Source organism: Tinamus guttatus, unplaced genomic scaffold, assembly GCF_059628265.1.
Source record: "Tinamus guttatus ecotype Peru unplaced genomic scaffold, ASM5962826v1 Tinamus_guttatus_pri_ptg000246l, whole genome shotgun sequence".
NCBI classification, from domain to species: domain Eukaryota; kingdom Metazoa; phylum Chordata; class Aves; order Tinamiformes; family Tinamidae; genus Tinamus; species Tinamus guttatus.
Window position 1 is genome coordinate 8,708,867 of NW_028288780.1, and position 6,817 is coordinate 8,715,683.

A 6,817-nucleotide genomic window follows, 5' to 3' on the forward strand; every position below is an offset into this window, starting at 1 on the left:
GCTTCTGCTCTGTTCTGATGAGGGTAGTTTCCTCTGCATGCAAAGGACAGAGGAAGATTGGAGCAAGTCTAAACTGGTGTTAAAGTAAAAACTCCACTTTTAAGTTCGTGTGTGGTGAGCTCAGAGATCAGCAGTCTATGAAGTAGTGTAGAGCATGGGATATTGTTCAGATAGAGCAGACTACAGGAAAGAATCATGATTTACCTCTCCGCACCTGGTGGTGAGCATTCCTGTGGAAGTCCTTTAGGAAAACCTGTGCCAGCCTATGTGAATTCCCCTGAGATAAATGGAAATTTCTAATATAGATCGTGTAACATAGTTCCTTAATTGGAACTACTTGCATGAATAAGCATTACTCAGTCGCCGTAAGGGACAGCAACACAAATCATAAGTTAGTATACTATGCTTACTAAAATGCACTGAATGTTACTTGCCCGAAAGCTAGGTTAGGAAGATCCTTATCTTCATTTCAATAGAATACGCCTGTGTACCAAAATACCAGCTAAATCGGAGATGCAAACCCTCCTCCCAAATGCTCAGTTATTCCACAATATGTTTATACTGGTGTAACAGAGACCAGCATCCGGCTTGAAATTACTGCTCACTTAGAACTCTTGTTTTCTTGTATCCAGAAGAATATTGAAAAGGCTACTCTAGAAAATATGTTTTTATGGAGTGACTTTTCCTGGAAAGTTACCTAGTTACTCATTGTCTCTTGGGACTCAAATGTATATTTTCCATTTCTCTCTCTGTAGGGCTCAATTTCATCAGGAAAGTCTCCTGCTTAGGCTACCTGATGTTTCCTCAGACTGAAAAAGAGCATTTCAGGTTAACTGCAAAAAGTAGGCACTGCTGCTTATCAGCCTCAACCTTCTGCTCTTAGAATAGAACTGGATATCATGAATCTCAAGGGGGAAAAGGGATTTATAGTGCAGGTGCTCAGCTGTGCAACTGCTCTACAAAAGCATGACTTTGTATTGCATAGGCCTTTTCAAATGTTTTTTCAGAGATGTTCCCATGGTATGTAAGCAGTTTTAATACCTACATGGGCATTTTGAACCAGGCCAAGCACTTATTTTTTTGAGATTTCCATGACTAAATTTGATACATGTGGAAATTAAACTGGCAAATGATGATTTTTGAGATAAATTGCAATAAATAGGATGCAGGCTCCTAGGTCATTTGCTTACTTCAGATATCTCTAGGTGATTGATGGTATTTCTCTCGCTTTTCATCTTTCCACCGTGAGATTCATATTACAAGTATTTCATATTAAAATTCACACTGAAAGACAAGATTCATATCTTTTTGTAAACAGTCTGGTAATATATAGTAGGTGATTCCACAGTGCTGTTCAGTGCCAGGCAGGTGTTTGCTCTGATCATAAAAGCGTGTCTCTACATTAACATGAGATCATTCCTGAAAGTGAGATTCATGAAGCCGGCACTGTGCAGCATGTCACAGCTACCAGTTCTGGTGCAAAAACATAGAAAAAGAGGAAAGACAAAAATCATCCTGTGGAACAGAGGGAGGGAAACCCCAGTTCAGACATGTGATATTCAATTCTGTGCGAGTGCTGAAGTATTATTGGAACAGTTGGAAAACCTAGAACAGTTTGTTTAGCAATTCAAGCTATATCCACAGGCAAACTTGACCTCAAGTGTCCTCAAAAAAAATGTAAGTTTTGGACAGTTATGTTCTTTTGGACAATCTTCTTCAGAAACCTTGTTATTTGAGTTTCCAGACTAATTAAATTTCTGGTTTCTCTCACAATGGCAAGTGGTTTACTAGTTGCCAGTTAAAGTTATTTGCTTTCAGTGGAGTGCTGGCTTCTTTAGCAGGTCTGCAAGTTGGTGAATGTATTTTAAATAAGGTCTCAAATGAGAATAGTTGCAGCTTCTGACTACATTTTTTTTTTCATGCATATTCCCAGTACTCAACAAACATTTTATAAGCGCAGCTTGCCAAACCTATGCTAATGGAAATCATAGCGGGAGAGTCAGGAAACTTTGGGAGAGTGCATAGGCTTGGCTGGGTTGCAGAAACGGCTCCGATGTCCAATGTACAGCTGGAAAAGTTAGTGCTGGCGTGCTAGCATGACCTCGTGATAAACTCTCTGATCTTCACTAGAAATTAACTGTTTAAGTACTTGCAACCAACAGTCTGTCATGCGGAGGGAAAGAGACTGCTACGTCTCTCTTACATATGGAAAGGCAAGTACATTTGCTCACATTACTGACCAGAGACCTAGCGATACATGTATGAGCTGGGACTGTCATGTGCATGGGTGCACATGGAATTACATGTGTAATCTCTGAGAATAGGAGCAGGTAAAATTCCTCTGTTAGTACTTTGTTTGTTGTAAAAGTGTGTAGTATTACAGTGATCTAAGAGTTGTTTTGGCTTTTTGTTTCTGCTTCTTAGTGTCATACAAGTGTATAGAAAGAAATCCAGTCTTTTCAGATAATTTTAGCTGTTTTTATTTTCGAAGATGGATAAATCATCCTATCCAGTAGGTTGTCAACTACTGGATAAAGGGGTGTTTTGTGATGGAAAGAGAAGCGTGAAGATGGGCATGCTTCCTGGTTTCCATTTGAAAAAGCTTAGTTTGTCTTTCTAAGAAAAGAGTATTATATAAATGAATAAATATCAAACACTACTACTTGAATAACCTCATTTAAGGTCTGTGTGACAGTATAATCAAAGATTTTTCATGTATCTATGCAAACTGCGTGTCTCTTGCTGCTTTATTGTCGCTAGCCGTGAGGTTAGCTCTCAGCTAACCACCCAAGCGCTGCTTCCAAACACGGCGGGCAGCAAGCGTCCTGCAGGAAGTGGTATTTGTGATTCAGTAAACGGCACCTTGCCCACTGAGTCAGCGCTGACCCAGTGTCCCAATGTGTTACTGGAGTGAGGAGTATGAGACTGAAGTCCTGGCCACTCGTGACCATTGGGAAATTCATTGAACTATTGACGAGAAGAGGGTTATTAACCACCACATCCCAGATTCCAGACAGGGATAATTACAATTCCCCCAGTTTCCTCATTGGGATAATTATTCCTCTCCTTTCCTTCCAACCTGGTACCATTTTCCTGCACTTAGCTGCTCACCATCCTCTAGTCGTATTGGAAGGGTGAGTGTCCCAACTCAGCCATGCAGCCTGCTGTTCTGTGAGCGCTGCTGGAAGGGCCAGATTTGTGCCTGCACTTCTTGTAATCCGTTCAATTATCCTGCTCGAAGACCCTCTTCCGGAGAGGCACCATCACTGCCGCCTGTCTGAGCTTTTCCAGCTTGTTCAGCTTTGCAGTTGGAAGGATGCGCGAGGGCATTTGCGGCAGGTTTCACTTCAGGACTTGCAGTCTAGTATCTTTCATCTAAATACCAATTTGTGTGAACAAGTATGTGAATATCTGTGGCAGCAAATTTTGATACCCAGATTTACCAAGTGATGCCAGAAGCTACTGTGAAAGATCCCAGCTTCAAATCCAAAATTATCCAACAGGCAGTGAGGGTCCTGTGATCCTGCCTGTAGTCAAGGACACAGAGATTAGGATTGTGAATCTTCTTATGTTTAAGTTTTCATAGAAATATTTGTAGTGTTTTCCAGATTTGGGTTTTTTTTTATAATTAAGAAATAACATTGTACTTCTATTTGACACAGCTTAATACATAATTTTTGGTAGGATTCTTGATAAATGCTTGTTTTATGCCTGTTGTTGTTGTTCTTAAAAAGATGACTGGCTACGTAAAAGTGGTTCGAATTTTGTATCAGGAAGATGTGTTTTTGGACTGTTTGGTTAACCACTGTAATCTGTATATAATGCTTACCTGATTTCTGGAGTTATGGAAGGTAGTAAACTTTAGGTACCTCATTTAGCAGGTGAATGTAGGTGGGGTTTGTAAAGTTGTCAGTACTGCTCTTAGTATTAAGAATACATTTAAAGATAAGATGCGTTATCATAGCAAAAAGATGCAGTTCATCAAGGGAAGTATCGTAACTTCTATAACCGGGACAAGGACATAAGCAGGCAAAATGCAGTTCCCTGAGGCACAACAGCAGCAGCTATGGAAAGCTGCTGGAACCGGGCTTGCAGGTCCTGTGTTCTTAGAGCAGTAAATAATTCCATCGCAGTGAGGAATAGGATATTACTCAATATGAGGAACAATGGTAACGTTTCACCCTGAAATGTGATCCTTGTGATCAAAAAATTCTCCTGGTGTCGTATACAGAGGGTACGGGTTATGCACAGTGCACGGGTTATTCCTGGACTCTCCTCTTCCCTTTCCTTTATCTCACCTCCACCCTCCAATAGAAGAATTGCCCTTGATCACAGAGGAAGTGAGGGAGCCTGGATGTTACCTCAGGAGAGAAAGCTAGAGGAAGGGTGGGTCACTAAAGCAGGAGGGAGGAGAAGGAAATGGCCAGTGAAAACTGAGGTTTTCAGTACAGGGCTTCAGACTAGAACTCTTTTGAAGGACTTCTGAGGAAATGAGGAAAGGGGATAATCTAGACAAAGGAATAATCTAGGCAGAGCAATTTAATCTGAGGCAATTTCTGGTAGGAGCTTTCAGCTTGTGGCTGTGTGTGCAATCCGTTAGAGCAGTCTGGCAATTAGGTGCCAGTTATCTTTGCGTATTGAGTCAGCAATGCCATCCACGCTGAAACTCCTTGTATCCCTCGTACCTCTGTGCACTCCACAGCCTCCCTGGCCTGAAGCTTCCTACTTGATCATAATTCTGTTTTGAGCCACGTCTTTATTGATGCCTTTGTCTGTCATATCCTGACTGCTTTATGGCTTCTCTCTCTTGCAAATATATGATGATTTATGCTGTCCATACTCTGATACTGGTAAAACCATATTGCCGTACATTGCATGCATATTTGTTTTATCAAAAAAGCCAACAATTATTTGTGTAGACCAGCATGTGATAACTTATTATAGGTTAATCAGATTTGCATTCATTTTTTGGGGGAATTTTTGCTTGTTATGTATATTGTTTTTAGGGTATTTTCCTTACCTCATGTTAGCTTCCTATAGGAACAACTGTAGGAGCCAAGCAACTTGCCAGGAAGTGTTTCAGGCTTACTTTGGCACGTTGTTCTCCCTTTGTATTGCTGGAAAGAGTCACACAATTCAAAAAATATGAAACTTTAAAAACCTATTCAGCCAGAAATGCTGGTGTTTCATACCTGTATTGCAGAAATGTGGGACGTGACCCAGAGTGCAGGGGAGGTGTTGGGCTACATGGGAGTGGTGCACAGGCAGTGGATTCTTTCAGTGAGCACTCTGCCTTCCTGACAAATTCTTTTCTTGGAGAAAAAGAGAACTGAAAAAAATAGTAACGTTATTACTCTGAGATTTTATGACTTGACTCCATCTTTCCCAGCGTTTGGAGAACTGAGGGGCAGATACCATGTTGAAGCAGTTACTCATTTTGAGTTGTGGGGAAAGGTTAGTAATTGAAGGCTTCATGGAAAGCTCTTACATTTTCAAATGACTAGGCAGCTCCAATCCCTTCTGTCTTTAGGCTTAGAAGGATTCTTCACAAAGCGTCAGTGAAAAATCATTGAGCAAACAAAAGGCATTGTTCATTCCTGTACCAAACCTGGCTCATGAATAAGACTTGCTACCGCTTCCTCCCCCTACCATTCTTGACCTTCATGGGATCATGAACAAGGAAAACTGATACGTATTTCTCAGTAGGACTTCAAAGGCTTTTCTTCATTATTTCCTTGGAACTAGGGGTTGAAGACAAAATGCTACAGGCTTTTCACTGCCTAAGAATTCAAGCATAGAGTAGTGCTTATAGCTTGTGATTATTCATTGAGTTTTGCAAGAAAAAGAGAAGATGGGGTCACGTACTGATAGTTGTTTGCACTGCTTTTATTCAGCTAATTTGCTTGCAATGAACCTTTTTGCTTTATGTGGCAAGAAAGAGGTGCTGTCTCACCTGGGTGTAAGACTTTTAGCTGCTGTACACACAGTTCTGGGATGAGCAACAAAAGAGACTGAAGGTCAAATACTGAGGAGCAGCATTTACTAAAAGGTCATTTTAGATATTCTGGGCTCAGTTCTTTTCCTTCTGATACCTAGGTGAGAACATCACATTTAGTGGCAGCAGAAGTTTGTGTTTCTTCTTTTGGGGAAGTATTTTTGTTCATTTTTTTCCTTGCTGCAAACAAAGTTCTGCTAGCAGATTCCTGCCTATTGGTATGTCCTGGTGAGAAATGATTGCCAGCTTTTTCTCCGCAAGCAGCTAACTGAAATTCTTCAGAAGTGCAGATTCTCATTATAACCTTTTCAGCTTCCTTCATAACCACGAGATTTCTCTGACACGCACGGCAGTAGGGATAACCACCAGATGTAGATCTCTACCAAACGCAGGAGTTGGTAAGGTGCTCATATAGGAGTGTCTTACTTATCTCTACCTGACACCTCTCTTTACTTCTGCCATGCATTTGCAGATAGAAAGTTAATGTAGATTTTGCAAGGTCGCAAAGCAGTCAGAGTGGAGAGTAGAACAGACCTGCCTCTTCTTTCACTGCTTGAATTTTAAGCCAGAGGCTTCCCAAACTGCTGTCCGAAGGCGGCTGGTTTATTCCTCAGTCTAAGTCCTCCTTCTGTTATTTCCTATTCCCTCATCAAAACAAAAACTTTCAACAGCTAAAAATGATACAAAGCATAAAAAAGGAGGAAAAAAAAAAAAGAGGAAGGCAAGCTCAGCCATCTCCTCTTTTTTCTCTCAGTCTTTCAGGTTTCTTGACAGGAAAAAGTCATTTCAGGGAGCAGAGCCTTAGTGGCTGTATATTCCTGT